This window comes from Macaca mulatta, chromosome 8 (assembly GCF_049350105.2).
Source record: "Macaca mulatta isolate MMU2019108-1 chromosome 8, T2T-MMU8v2.0, whole genome shotgun sequence".
In the NCBI taxonomy this organism is placed as follows: Eukaryota; Metazoa; Chordata; class Mammalia; order Primates; family Cercopithecidae; genus Macaca; species Macaca mulatta.
In genome coordinates this window covers 140,201,882-140,216,318 of record NC_133413.1, presented here as the reverse complement: position 1 = coordinate 140,216,318, position 14,437 = coordinate 140,201,882, and the positions used below count along the sequence as shown (strand labels likewise).

Here is a 14,437-nt window from a genome sequence, read left to right as displayed (position 1 = left end):
GCCTCAGGGTCGGTCTGCATTACTGGTGAGTTATCCCAGTGAACACCCTGACCTTGGAGAGAGGTGTGATGTGAGGATGAAAGATCACAATATGGGAAGGGCTTTGGAGAGGTGGCATATAACCCATTCCTTTCATGAGGTCGAGGGCCAATCTTGTGACTCTTCCACCCTTCCCCAAAATCATGGTCACCCATTACGGCTTCAAGGAGGTAGACGAGGTAGGGTCTTGGGTTGAGCCATGGGTTGCATGAGTTCTCTCCCAGCTCATTTAGGATGGCACTGCCAAGGCCATCCAAAGAATCTGAGGGACCCGGTTCTAACTACAGGAGGCAAGTATTTATTGCTAATAATCGTAATACCATAAATCATATAATTTGCCTATATCTTCTGTATCTATAGGTGATGACCAAGGGGTGAAGGTGAGGGCTCTCTATCTCCCCCAGGAAATTCCAAGCAGCCTCCTTATGTGGGGCTGCACTCCCTGGCCCTGATTATGCCTTGGGCCAGCGTCCCCTGTCCTTCTCATTGCTCTGGCATCTTTCTCATTCCTCCTCCCCCATATGTCTTGGTGGTCATATCTCCCAAACCTGTCTCTTTACAGCTTTGATCTCCCTAGGCAGCTGTGAAACCCTTCACTGTCCATGAAGAGAGCTCCTCTCTCCTCAAGCATGACCAGGATACTATAGAACATGACACCTTGAAGGTTTGTTGAGAGCTGGGCCAGTGCCTCCTTTTCTTGAGAAAACTCATCTTGTAGATGCTTGAAATCTGCCTCAGGCATCAATACCAACCAGAAAGTGGACACAGTTCCTTGGTGAGAACATCCCTGAAATGCTATGTTACTCCCCATCAGTATGAGCCAGGCACCTCCATTCCTTTAGGTATCAACCAGAAACCTCTTTGCAGATGGCATGTTGTGTGCATCCACAATTGTTTTGGAAGGAGAAAGCACTGCTCCCTCACCAAGACTTGTCTCCTCTCCCTCTTTCTCTCTTCCATTTCCCTCTTCTCCTCTTTCCAAGTCCCTCTTCTTCCCCCTTATTTCTTACCTCTAACCACTATGAAAGAGGTGGAGCCCCAGGTAGCCCCCAACCCAACACACACACACACACACCTCTATCCTAGAGTTCAGAGGAGAAAGGCTGGATTCCCTGTGTCCCCAAGGGTTGTGGACGGTCAGAGCTAGGTGAGAATGGCAGGTGGTGTAGGAGCCTGTCTGGGAAAGGTTCCTTGTGGGTCATTGGGGGCTGGGCCCCCAACAGGGCTCTTAGGAGCATCTGCATTAGACTGTTTTTGCATCACTATAAAGCAATACCCGAGGTTGGGTAATTTATAAAGAAAAGAGGTTTCTTTGGCTCACAGTTCTGCAGGCTGTTCAGGAAGCATGATGCCAGCATCTGTTTCTGATGAAGGCCTCAGGAAGTTTCCAATCATGGCAGAAGATGAAGGGGAGCCAGCATGTCACATGACAAGAGTGGGAGCAAGGCAGAGAGAAGGGGGAAGTCCCACACTCTTTTAAACAACCAGATCTCATGTGAGCTAACTGAGCAAGAGCTCACTTATCACCAAGGGGATAGAGCTAAACCATTCGTGAGAGATCTGCCCCCATGGGCAAGTCGCCTCCCAGCAGGTCCCACTTCCAACGTTGGGAATCACATTTCAACACGAGATTTGGAGGGTACTAACGTCCAAATCATATCATTTCACTCCTGGTCCCACAAATCTCAGGTCCTTCTCACATTTCAATATATATTCATACCTTCACAGTAGTCCCCCAAAGCCTTAACTCATTACAGGATTAACTCAAAAGGCCCACGTCTCAAAGTCCAAAGTCTCATCTGGAGATGAGCTCCTTCTGCCTAGGAACCTGTGGATCAAAAACAAGTTGCTCACTCCCAAGACATAATGGGCATATAGGCATCGAGTATACATTCCCATTCCAAAAGAGAGAAATTGACCAAAATAAAGGGGTAATAGGCCCCATACACGTCTGAAACCCAGCAGGGAAGGCATTACATATTAAAGCTCCAACATAATTCTTGACTCCATGTGCTGCATTCTGGTGCAAGGTATGGGATCCCAAAGTCTTGGGCAGCCCTCATGTCTGCTTTCATGGGTTGGAGTTGAGTGCTTGCAGCTTTTCCAGGCAGAGGGCGTAAGCTGCATGAAGCTACCATTCTGGGGTCTGGAGGCAGTAGCTCCCTTCCCACAGCTCTACTAGGCAGTGCCCTGGTAGCAACTCTGTGTGTGGGCTCCAAAGCCACATTTCCCCTTGGCACCACTCTAGTAGAATTTCTCTTTGGGGGGCTCTGCCCCTGTGGCAGATTTCTTCCTGGGTACCCAGGCTTTTCCATACATCCTCTGAAATCTAGGTGGAAGCTGTCAAGCCTTCTTCACACTTGCATTTGGAGCATCTGCAGACTTAACACCATGTGGAAGCCACCAAGGCTTAAGGCTTGTGCCCTCAGGACTGGTGGCCCAAGCTGTACCTGGGCCCTTTTGTGCCAAGGAAGGAGCTGGAGTGGCAAGGATGAGCGAAGCCATGTCCTGAGAATGTGCAGGGCCGCGGGACCCTGGGCCTGGTCTATGAAACCATTATTTCCTCCTAACCCTGTGGGCCTCTAATGGGAGGGGCTCTCGGATGACTTCTGAAATGGTGTTGAGGCCTTTATTAGGCTATTCTTGCATTGCTATAAAGAAATGCTTGAGACTGGGTAATTTATTTTTTCAAAAAGAGGTTTAATTGGCTCATGGTTCTGCAGGCTGTACCCGAAGTATGGTGCCAGCATTTGCTTCTGGTGAAGGCCTCAGGAAGTTTCCAATTATAACGGAAGGTAAAGGGAAGCCAGTATGTCACATGGCAAGAGCAGGAGCAAGAGAGAGAGAGATTAATAGAAGGGAGAGGTCCCAGACTGTTTTAAACAACCAGATTTTGAATGATCTAACTAAGCGAGAACTCATTTATCACCAAGGGAGTGGAACTAACCCATTTGTGAGAGACCCATCCCCCATTCCCCGGGGCCCCGACGATCCAATTACCTCCCACCAGGCTCCACCTCCAACATTAGGAATCATATTTCAACATGAGATTTGGAGGAGACAAATAGCCAAGTGATATCAGCAGGAGGTCAGGGCTCAGCAGGGCCCAGGGTCCAGACAGAGGACCTGCCCAGCTCTGAAACTCCCCTACTTAAAAGATTTTATGCTTATTGTTATCTGAGATGAAAAGACTGGCTGGAAGAAGGAGCCACTTAGTTAGGAAAGCCAAAGGATGCTGAGGTCATTGCTGCTTAGTCTTTCATGGGCTCTGCGCTGCAGCCTCCCTGGCTGCCTCTGTCAGACCAGGTGTGGCAGCTTTTCTCAGTGTGGCCTGGCTCCCCACCCCTGGCATTAGAGTCATCTGGAATGATTGTTAAATTGATCTCTGACCTCACTGTATCTTCTGAATCAGGATCTCTGAAAGAAGGCCTTGCAACCTGCTTATTTTTTTTTTTTTTTTTTTTTTTTTTTTTTTTTGAGACGGAGTCTCGGTCTGTCGCCCAGGCTGGAGTGCAGTGGCCGGATCTCGGCTCACTGCAAGCTCTGCCTCCCGGGTTCACGCCATTCTCCTGCCTCAGCCTCCCGAGTAGCTGGGACTACAGGCGCCCGCCGCCTCGCCCGGCTAGTTTTTTGTATTTTTTAGTAGAGACGGGGTTTCACTGGGTTAGCCAGGATGGTCTCGATCTCCTGACCTCGTGATCCGCTGGTCTCGGCCTCCCAAAGTGCTGGGATTACAGGCTTGAGCCACCGCGCCCAGCCTACCTGCTTATTTTTATTTTATTTATTTATTTTGATGGAGTCTTGCTCTGTTGCCCAGGCTGGAGTGTAGTGGCATGACCTTGGCTCACTGCAACCTCCGCTTCCCAGGTTCAAACGATTCCCCTGCCTCAGCCTCTCAAGTAGCTGGAATTACAGGCATACGCCACCACACCAGGCTAATTTTTGTATTTTTTAGTAGCGATGGGGTTTCACCATGTTGGCCAGGCTGGTCTTGAACTCCTGACCTCAAGTGATCCACCTGCCTTGGCCTCCCAAATTGCTGGGATTATAGGTGTGAGCCACTATGCCCAGCCGGAACCTACATTTAAAATAGGCCCTCCTGGTGATCATTCTGCCCTCTAACACCGGAGAACTGCCTTTGTAAGGTAAAGAAGATTGGCTTCCTCCCTCCCGTGTCATGCAGGCTTGTCCTCCTGTTGCCCTTGGTCTTGCTGTCATGGGGACTCCTTCCCTCCTCCACTCCCAAGCCCGCCATCTTCTTGGGTGATTTCAAATCTATGGAGAGAAATGTATTGATGTCTGAGGATAGCATAAGACTGAAAGTTAAGTGTTCAGGAGGGGAAAAGAGCCTTTGAAAGGGACAGGATAGAATCCGATAAAAAGAGACCCCACAGACCGTGGTGTCTTGGTATCCAGGGAGAAGAGAGTTCCTATGATGGAGTGATCAAGCCGTGTTTGTTAGTGGCTTATGAGTAAATTCACCGGAGGGTGGCCTGCAGTGGTTGAGGTGTATGGTAACGCCAGGGGAGGAAGTGGCAACCCAGTGTATAAATGACTCTTGAAATATGTCGGCTGTGAGGGGACAATGGGTGGGAGGAGGTGACAACTAATGGGGTGGGGAGGGCACTCGGAGAAGAGGGTTTATGGCAGAGACCTGAGCGTGTTGTCAGGTGAGGGGAAAGATCCTGTTGAACTGGATAAGGTGAAGAGAAATCGGTATCAGTTGCATTGCTGGACATGCAACTCCATTCCTTGCGTCAGCCAGGGAGAGAATGTCTCGTTTCCATTATTTGCTAGAGAAGGCTGTGTAAGGACAAATAGAAATTAAAAATAAGGCTAATTCTCCCAGTGGAATGTAAGGGAAGAGGGTTTCCTGGCCTCCTTTTTCTTAAATTTAGAAAACTTGTAAGTACTTTCTCTTCTCTTTGAAATGTATAGATAAGGCGTGGTGGCTCACGCCTTGTAATCACAGCACTTTGGGAGACTGAGGCGGGTGAATCGCTTGAACTCAGGACTTCAAAACCAGCCTGGGCAACACAGTGAAACACTGTCTCTACAAATAATACAAAAATTAACCGGGTGTGGCGTTGTGTACCTGCAGTTCTGGCTATCTGGGAGGCTGAGATGGGAGGATCGCTTTTGCCTGAGAGTTAGTGACCGCAGTGAACTGTGATTGCACCACTGCAATCCAGCCTGGGTGACAAAGTGAGATCCTGTCTCAGAAAAAAAAAATATATAAATCCTTTTGAAAACTAGATAGGTTATTTATCAGCTTGATGACTCAGGAATGTCTTTCTCAAGGATCTGAGAACCAGTCTTTCAAATGGAAACAACCCTATCTTCCATTTTCTGTGGGAAGACAGGATCCGAACTGGGTGCGGTGGGGAGGGGGTGTATCTTACTTCACGTTGCAAAATTCCCTCCTGTCATAAAGATATTAGAGGTTTGTTTTTTCTCTGGATAAAGCCAATTTGCTAACAGGTGGTCACACCAATTACCAGGTGAATCTGGGATGCGCTGCGTCTGACAGGTGGTGCTGTCAGATCCTCACACTTGGGGACTAGTTGTTGCTTATCTTGAAAACAAGTATGTAATTGGTGATATCTGCTTGTATATATAAAGAATACAATTTTATCCTTGTCTTTGCAGTCTCTTAGTGGATTGCTTGTGGTTTAATGTTTATTCAATTAAAAAAAGTGTTTTCTTTTTCTACTACCTTTGGACACAGGTTTTCTGGGTTGGAAGAATATTTCGTTTTTAATTATATTTTCCCAACAGCTGATACTTAAAGAGGGATTCGAATTTCCTCTGAAGTTACACAGCAGAGGCTATTGGAAATTATTGAACATTTCCGCACATTATTTTCCTTCTTGACTTGCTGTGAGGGTTAAGTCCTTGGTGTCCGGCCAGTGTTTCCTTCACTGGCACAATCCAGGTTGGTTTCCTTGTCCCCTAGGCCCAGATTGTGTTCAGAGATGCCTCGCTCGCCTCCTAGTGGTCAGGTCGTGACTTACAGGCTCTGCTACCAAGTTAACCTGATTTCATTCACTTCCCGCTTGTCAACACATATGAAATATGCTATTTTTGAAAATGGAGTTTCTTTCCTTTCTCTCTCTAAATTAAAATCACCGTATGGTTCACCATGATCTTGAAGAGCACCACTATTTCCTGGTGCCCTCGGCAGGTGTCTCTGACCTCTCTCTAAAGGGTGAATCCGATTCTCATGCCTAGTCCTCATTAGAGAGCTGCTTTGAATATGGTTGGTCTTTGTAGAAGCAGAGTCTGCTAAGTGCACAAGTTTAGAGGGTTTAGCCTTTTTCTGTTTATGGCCACCGATAGGTGGTAACTGACACCAGGACGCTCCCTTGACCAGATATAGTGATGTTGTAGATACAGGCAGCAGAGTGTGAGAGTGAGTGATGGGGTGAGGGCATTCCCTTGTCTCAGAAGAGCTGAACCCCAGATGAATCAGGATGATCTCCAGCTGGGACTCAGCATTTGGAAAGGGAGAGGACAAAGACTCCTTCCCCACTCTGCTCTTGGGAGGGTTTCAGAATGCAGAATAAAACTTAGGTTATTGCTCCAACTTAATTTCCATAATGTTGGTAATTTAGGTACCTTCAGTTCTTTAGTATCATAATAATGCCATAATAAGTATCTATACCTAAGTATTTGCTTACCTTTTGGATTATCTTCTTAAGACATATTTGTATGTGCAAAATTACTGATTCAAAGAACAAGAATGTCAAAAAATGATTTTAATACCTACTACTACAAGCTTAGAAATATCGTACAGCTTATGTTCCTACCAATATTTATATGAGTTCTGGTTTTACTGTATTATTGGCAGCACTGTAAAGTATTTGTATTTTTAAAAAACTTTAATCTGGGTGTGGAGGCTTATGCCTGCAATCCTAGTACTTTGAAAGACTGAGGCAGGTAGATCACTTGAGCCTGGAAGTTTGAGATCAGCCTGGGCAACATGGTAAAACCCTGACTCTACAAATAAAAGAATGAGGTCCTGTCATTTGCAGCAACATGGATGGAACTGGAGGTCATTATGTTAAGTGAAATAAGCCAAGCACAGAAAGACAAACTTGACATGTTCTCTCTTGTTTGTGAAAGCTAAAAATTAAAACAATTGAACTTATGGAGATAGAGAATAAAAGGATGGTTATCAGAGGCTGGGAAGTGTAATGAGGTGGGTGTGCAGGGGTAGGGGGAATGGTTAATGAGTACAAAAAAATTTAGAATGAATAAGATCTAATATCTGATAACACAACAGGGTGACGATAGTCAATAATAATTTAATTGTACACTTAAAAATAACTAAAAGAGTATAATTATATTGTAAACAAAAAAAAGTCTTAGATGATGGATATCTCATTTACCCTGGTGTGATTGTTATACATTGTATGCCTGTCTTAAAATATCCCATATATACCATAAATAAGTATATAAATCTATGTACCCATAAAAATTAAAGACAAAACCAAAAACCACAGCTTTGCACAAAGGCTACTGCAACCTTAAACAAAAAATACTTCTGCCAGGACATCTGCCCACCAACTGCCTGTCTAACCTTGGACTGGTGCCACCTTTGTTACTGATCCTTGTAACCAAAGATAATCGATTCAAAACAATTGTGCAATCCTTCTTATTTTTCTCTTTAAAACTTTTTTCTTCCCTTACAGTGTATTCACCCTTCTCTGAATACACACATAGTTTGTGATGGCATGCATATTCCCATTGCAATGCTCATTCTTGAATAAATATCGCTTTCTTTTAGAGAGCTTTTCTTTATCTGTTATGTAAGTTGATGTGACTCACATAACTGTTCCCAAACAGCTAAATTACTTTTCTCCGACTTCTGAATTACCCAATAGCAGGTTGGGGCCTGTAGAATGTTGGTACACAAAAGGGTTATGTATGTCTATAGGTTTTACAATGAAAATTATAGAACATGAAAGTTAATTTGGTACATCGTGTCTGCTGGTGATATGCAGAAAGTACAGTCTGAGCTTTGTCCCAAGTGAAGTGCATATCAGGTTCTTATAGTGGAAAGGCAAGGCTTAAGACTTTTTTGAATATTAAAAGAAAACAAAAGTAAAGTAAATGCATTGTGAAATACTGTCAGCTGAAAGGAATGTTGTTGTATTGAGTGTCAGTTCCAGGAAGTTACTCAAAACTTAAAGGTGTAGCAATCCTGTTTATACAGTTTCTCCTCCTATAGGCACTTTACTTCATCTTGAAACCCATAGGGAGTAAATTGGAAAGAACATGGGTTTCAGGCAAGTTTTTAATTCTTTTCACAAATCCCCTTTTTATTTATCTTTAAAATAAAGATTGTTGCAAGAATGGATTTAGATAATACATGCATGGTACTTAATACAGAGGAAGCATTAAGCACAGTAATTCCTGTTGTACAGAGCTCCACATGTAGGCAGTTCAGAGGTACTTCCCAGGGCCCTGGCACTGGTGCCTGTCCCTCCTGTTGAAGTTGCCTTTCCTGGTGTCCAATGATTGAATTCTAAATTCAGCACATATGCCAGAGGAACGCGAGCCAAAGAAGTTGTTACAGCTACAGTTGCTGGGAATCCATGAATCAAAGACTTGCTCAGCTAGTTCTGTATGTGAAAGGAAATGGGTGTGACGCTGAAGAAGCCTTTTTAATTCTGATTCAGGAGATACACAATTAGATGCTACTTGATTTTGTTCCACAGATTTTTGGCTGAGAAGGACTTGAGAGCTAAGGTTCTGTGATCCAGAACTGGTTCCAGACTTACTCTTCTGGAAATGAAGAGGGCCCTCCCTGTGCTTATTTTTCCAGGATTGGAAATTGAATCAGGGACCCGTTGTTGAGAAGAGAACAGTGAGCAGAATCACATTGACCTGGTCCTGGAATTTGTCTGACAATTTCTGCTTGACTGCAGGAGGTCTGAAGACTGGAAGGGGCCCCACTCAATTGTGCTATTTCTCTCTCTCTCTCTCTTTTTTTTCTTTTGAGACGGAGTCGCCCAGGCTGGAGGGCAGTGGTGTGATCTCAGCTAACTGCAACCTCTGCCTCCTGGGTTCAAGCAGTTCTCTGCCTCAGCCTCCCAAGTAACTGGTATTACAGGTGCCTGCCACCACTCCTGGCTAATTTTTGCGTTTTTAGTAGAGACGGGGTTTCACCATCTTGGCCAGGCTGATCTTGAACTCCTGACCTTGTGATCCACCAGCCTCAGCCTCCTAAAGTGCTGGGATTACAGACGTGAGCCACCGCGCCCGGCCAATTGTGCTATTTCTCTACAGGACAAAAGGATATATAATCTGGTAAGTCCTAATGGGATCGGGGATGAAAAAGAAAAGGTACCATCATCAGCGACAAAAATGTTCAGGATGGGTTTGTGAAATGAGTCAAAGAATTTTCTTTTCCTACATAATTTGACTGAAAAGGAAGTTAAGTTCTTTTTAATAATGGAGAATTCCTGATAGCATGTAAGGCTGAGGAATATATCTTTGATATATTGTTGTACACGTCCAGTCTTGGAGAAGCTTCTTATGTTCTTTATCTGTTGTCCAATGAGCTCTTACGTGGCCCATATCAGACAGAATTGAAATGGTCACATCAGGACTTTTACATGAACTGTTGAAAATTCTGACTCTCTTCATTATTGAACATATTTAGAATGTTCAAAAACCGAATTCCTATAGTTAGGAAATCCTATTCCTATTTGTTTTAATTATAACAATATAATTATACTCTTAATTGTAACAATACAATTATACTGTTTTAGATATTTTTAACTGTACAATTATTGACTATAGTTACCCCGTTGTGCTATCAAATACTAGATCTTATTCAGAAATACTAGATCTTGTTCAGTCTAACTATTTTTTTGGTACTCATTAACCATCCCCACCTCCCTCCCACCCCCTAATACCCTTCCCAGCCTCTGGTAACCATCATTTGACTCTCTATCTCCATAACTTCAATTGTCTTAATGTTTAGCTCTCATAAATAAGTGAGAACATGTAAAGTTTGTCTTTTTGTGCCTGGTTTATTTACTTAATCACCTCTAGTCCCATCTATGTTGTTGCGAATGACAGGATCTCTCTTTTTTTTTTGAGATGGAGTTTTGCTTTGTTGTCCAGGCTGAAGTGCAACAGCGTGATCTTGGCTCACTGCAACCTCCACTTCCTGGGTTCAAGCGATTCTCCTGCCTCAGCCTCCTGAGTAGCTGGGATTACAGACATGTGCCACCACATGCGGCTAATTTTGTATTTTTAGTAGAGACGGGATTTCTCCATGTTGGTCAGGCTGGTCTTGAACTCCTGACCTCAGGTGATCCACCTGCCTCAGCCTCCCAAAGTGCTGGCATTACAGGCATGAGCCACCGCGCCCAGCCGATCTCATTCTTTTTTATGGTTGAGTAGTACTCTGTTATGTATATGTACCACATTTTGTTTAACTGTTCATTTGTTGATGGACACTTGCATTGTTTCCCAATCTTGGCTATTGTGAACAGTGCTGCAACAAACATGGGAGTGCAGATATCTCTTCAATATACTGTTGTTCTTTCTTTTGGGTGTATACCCAGTAGAGAGGTTGCTGGGTTGTATGGCAGCTCTATTTTTAGCTTTTTAAGGAAGGTCCAAACTGTTCTCCATAGTGGCTGTACTAATTTACATTCCCACAAACAGGGTACAAGGTTCTCTTTTCTCCACCTCCTCTCCAGCATTTTTTATTAACGGGTGAGATTTTAACAGGGGTGAGATTATATCTCATTGTAGTTTTGATTGCCATTTTTAACATGGGTGAGATTATATCTCATTGTAATTTTGATTGACATTTTTCTGATAACTAAAAATGTTGAGGACCTTTTCATATGAGTTTTTCATTTGTATGTATTCCTTTGAGAAATGTTTATTCAACTCTTTTGCCCATATTTTAATCCAATTGTTATATTTTTCCTATAGAGTTGCGTGGGCTCCTTATATTTTCTAGTTATTAATCCCTTTTCAGATGGGCAGTTTGCAAATATTTTCTCCCATTCTGTGGGTTGTATTTTTCTGTTGCTGATTTTTCCTTTTGCTGGAAGGAAGCTTTGTAACTTGATGAGATCCAATTTGTCTATTTTTGCTTTGGTTACCTGTACTTATGGTGTATTACTTAAGAAATTTTTGCCTAGACCAATGTCCTAGAGAGTTTCCCCAATATTTTCCTGTAGTAGTTTCACAGTTTGAGGCTTTAGATTGAAGTCTTTAATCTATTTTGATTTTATTTTTGTACATGATGAGAGAGTGGTGTAGTTTCAGTCTTCTGCATATGAATATCCAGCTTTCCCAGCACCATTTATTGAAGAGACTGTCCTTTCTCTAATGTATGTTCTTGGCACCTTGGTAAAAAATGAGCTTACTGTAGGTGTATGGATTTGTTTCTGGATTCTTGATTATTTTTCTTTGGTCTATGTGTTTGTTTTCATGCCAGTACCATGCTGTTTTGGTTACTGTAGCTCTGTAGTATAATTTGATGTCAGATAATATGATTCCTTGAGTTTTGCTCTTTTTGCTTAGGATAGATTTGGTTATTCTGGGTCTTTTGTGTTTCCATATACGTTTTAGGATTGTTTTTTCTCTTTCTGTGAAGAATGTCATTGGTATTTTGATAGAATTTGCATAGCATCTGAAGATTGCTTTGGATAGTATGGACATTTTAACAATGTTGATTCTTCCAATCTATGAACATGGAATATCTTTTCATTTTTTTGTGTCGTCTTTAGTTTCTTTCATCAATGTTTTATAGTTTTCATTGAAGAGATTTTTCACTTCTTCAGTTAAATTAATTCCTAGGAATTTAATTTTATTTGTGGCTCTTGTAAATGGGATAACTTTCTTGATTTTCTTTTCCGATTCTTCACTGTTGGCATATATAAGTGCTACTGATTTTTGGATGTTGATTTTGTATCCTGTAACTTTAATGAATTTATAACTTCTTCTTCTTCTTTTTTTTTTTTTTTGAGATGGAGTCTCACTCTGTCACCCAGGCTGGAGTGCAGTGGCATGATCTTGGCTCACTCCAAGCTCTGCCTCCTGGGTTCACGCCATTCTCCTGCCTCAGCCTCCCAAGTAACTGGGACTACAGGCGCCCGCCACCATGCCCAGCTAATTTTTTGTACTTTTTAGTAGAGATGGGGTTTCACCGTGTTAGCCAGGATGGTCTTGATCTCCTGACTTTGTGATCCACCCACCTTGGACTCCCAAAGTGCAGGGATTACAGGCATGAGCCACTGCGCCTGGCCAATGAATTTATAACTTCTAATAGTTTTTTTTTGTTGGAATCTTTAGGTTGTTCCAAATATAAGACCACATCATCTACAAACAAGGACAATATGACTTCTTCCTTTCCAGTTAGGATGCCCTTTATTTTTTTCTTCTCCCCATTTAATGAGTCTGTCATATATGACTTTTTATTATGTTGAGGTATGTTCCTTCTATACCCACTTTTTTGAGGGTTTTATCATCAAAGGATATTGAGTTTTATCAAGTGTTTTTCAGCATTAATGGAAATGATCACATGGTTTTTGTCCTTCGTTCTGTTGATATAAGGTATCACATTGATTGATTTGTGTATGTTGTACCATCCTTGCATCCCTGGGATAAATCCCACTTGGTCATGATAAATGATGTTTTTAATAATATTGTTGAATTTAGTTTCCTAGTATTTTGTTGAGGATGTTTCCATCAATATTCATCAGAGATATTGGTTTGTAGTTTTTTTGAAGTTTCTTTGTCCTGTTTTTTATTCGGGTAATATTGGCCTCATAAAATGAGTTTGGAAGTATTCCGTCTTTGTCTATTTTTAAAAGTAGTTTGAATAGGATTGGTATTAGCTCTTCTTTAAATGTTTGGTAGAATTCAGCATTGAATTCATTGGGTCCCAGGCTTTTATTTACTGGGAGACTTTTTATTACGGCCTTGCTCTCATTAACTGTGATTGAGATGTTCAGGTTTTGGATTTCTTCAAGGTTCAATCTTGGTAGGCTGTATGTTTCTAGGAATTTATCAATTTCCTCTAGATTTTCCAATTTATTGGTATATAGTTGCTCATAGTAGCCACCAATAATCCTTTGAATTCCTGCAGTATCAGGTATAATGTTTTCTTTTTCATCTACGTTTTTATTTATTTGGGCCTTCTCTCTCTTTTCTTAGTCTGCCTAAAGATTTGTCTATTTTGTTTATCTTTTCAACATAGCAACTTTCATTTCATTCATCTTTTATATTGTTTTCTTCATTTTAACTTTATTTCTGTTCGATCATTATTGTTTATTATTTTCTACTAATTTTGGGTTTGGTCTGCTCTTGGTTTTCTAGTTCTTTAAAATGCATCATTAGGTTATTTATTTGAAGTTTTTCTTCTCTTTTGATGTAGACACTTATAGCTATAAATTTCCCTCTTTGTACTGCTTTTGCTGTATCCATGGGTTTTGGTATGTTTGCATTATCATTTGTTTCAAGAAATGATTCAATTTCCTCATCAATTTCTTCATTGGCCCATCCGTCATTCAGGAGTATATTGTTTACTTTCCATGTGTTTGTATAATTTCTAAAATTCCTATTATTGATTTCTAGTTTCATTCCATTGTGTTCAGAGAAGATACATTATATTATTTCAACTTTTTGAGTGTTTTAATACTAGTTCTGTGACCTAAAATATGGTCCACTCTTGAGAATGATCTATGTGATGAGAAGAAAAAACGTGTATTTTGCGTCCATTGGATAAAATGTTCTGTAAATACCTATTAGGTTCATTTGTTCTATAGTACAGATTGAGTCCAATGTTTCCTTGCTGATTTTCTGTCTGGGAGATCTGTCCAATGCTGAAAGCGAGGTGTTGAAGTCTCTAGCTATTATTGTATTGGGGTCTACCTCTTTAGCTCTAATCTGAATCTAACTCTATTTTGTCTGATATAAGTATAGCTATTCCTGCTCTTTTTTGGTTTCCATTGTCACAAATATATTTTCCATTCTTATGTTTTTATTCCATGTGTATCTTTATAGGAGAAGTGTATTTCTTGTAGGTAACAGATCATTGGCTCTTGTTTTTTAATTAATTCAATCACTGTATGTCTTTAGATTGGACAGTTTAGTTCATTTACATTTAATGTTATTACTAATAAGTGAGGACTTTTGGTATTTTATTTTTTGTTTTCTGGTTGTTTTGTGATCTTCTGTTTCTTCATTTTCCTCTTCCTTTTAGTGAAGGTAATTTTCACTGATGGCATATTTTAATTTCTTGCTTTTCATTTTTTGCTTATTCATTGTATGTTTTTAGATTTGAAATTACTATGAGGCTTGCAAATGCTATCTTATAACTCATTATTTTAAATGGATGACAACTTAATAGTGATTGCAT

The 14,437-nt window shown here is 41.4% G+C and overlaps 1 protein-coding gene across 1 annotated transcript in view; it reads left to right on the top strand.

Annotated features, from left to right (window-relative positions):
* The first annotated feature begins 8,736 nt into the window (after positions 1 to 8,736).
* The window catches only part of GSDMC (gasdermin C), a 38,568-nt gene continuing 32,867 nt past the window's right edge, over positions 8,737 to 14,437 (top strand). Inside the window, exon 1 of the mRNA XM_028852908.2 lies at positions 8,737 to 9,354. The gene's annotated coding sequence lies outside the window, so the exon portion shown is untranslated. The remainder of the gene's footprint in view (positions 9,355 to 14,437) is intronic.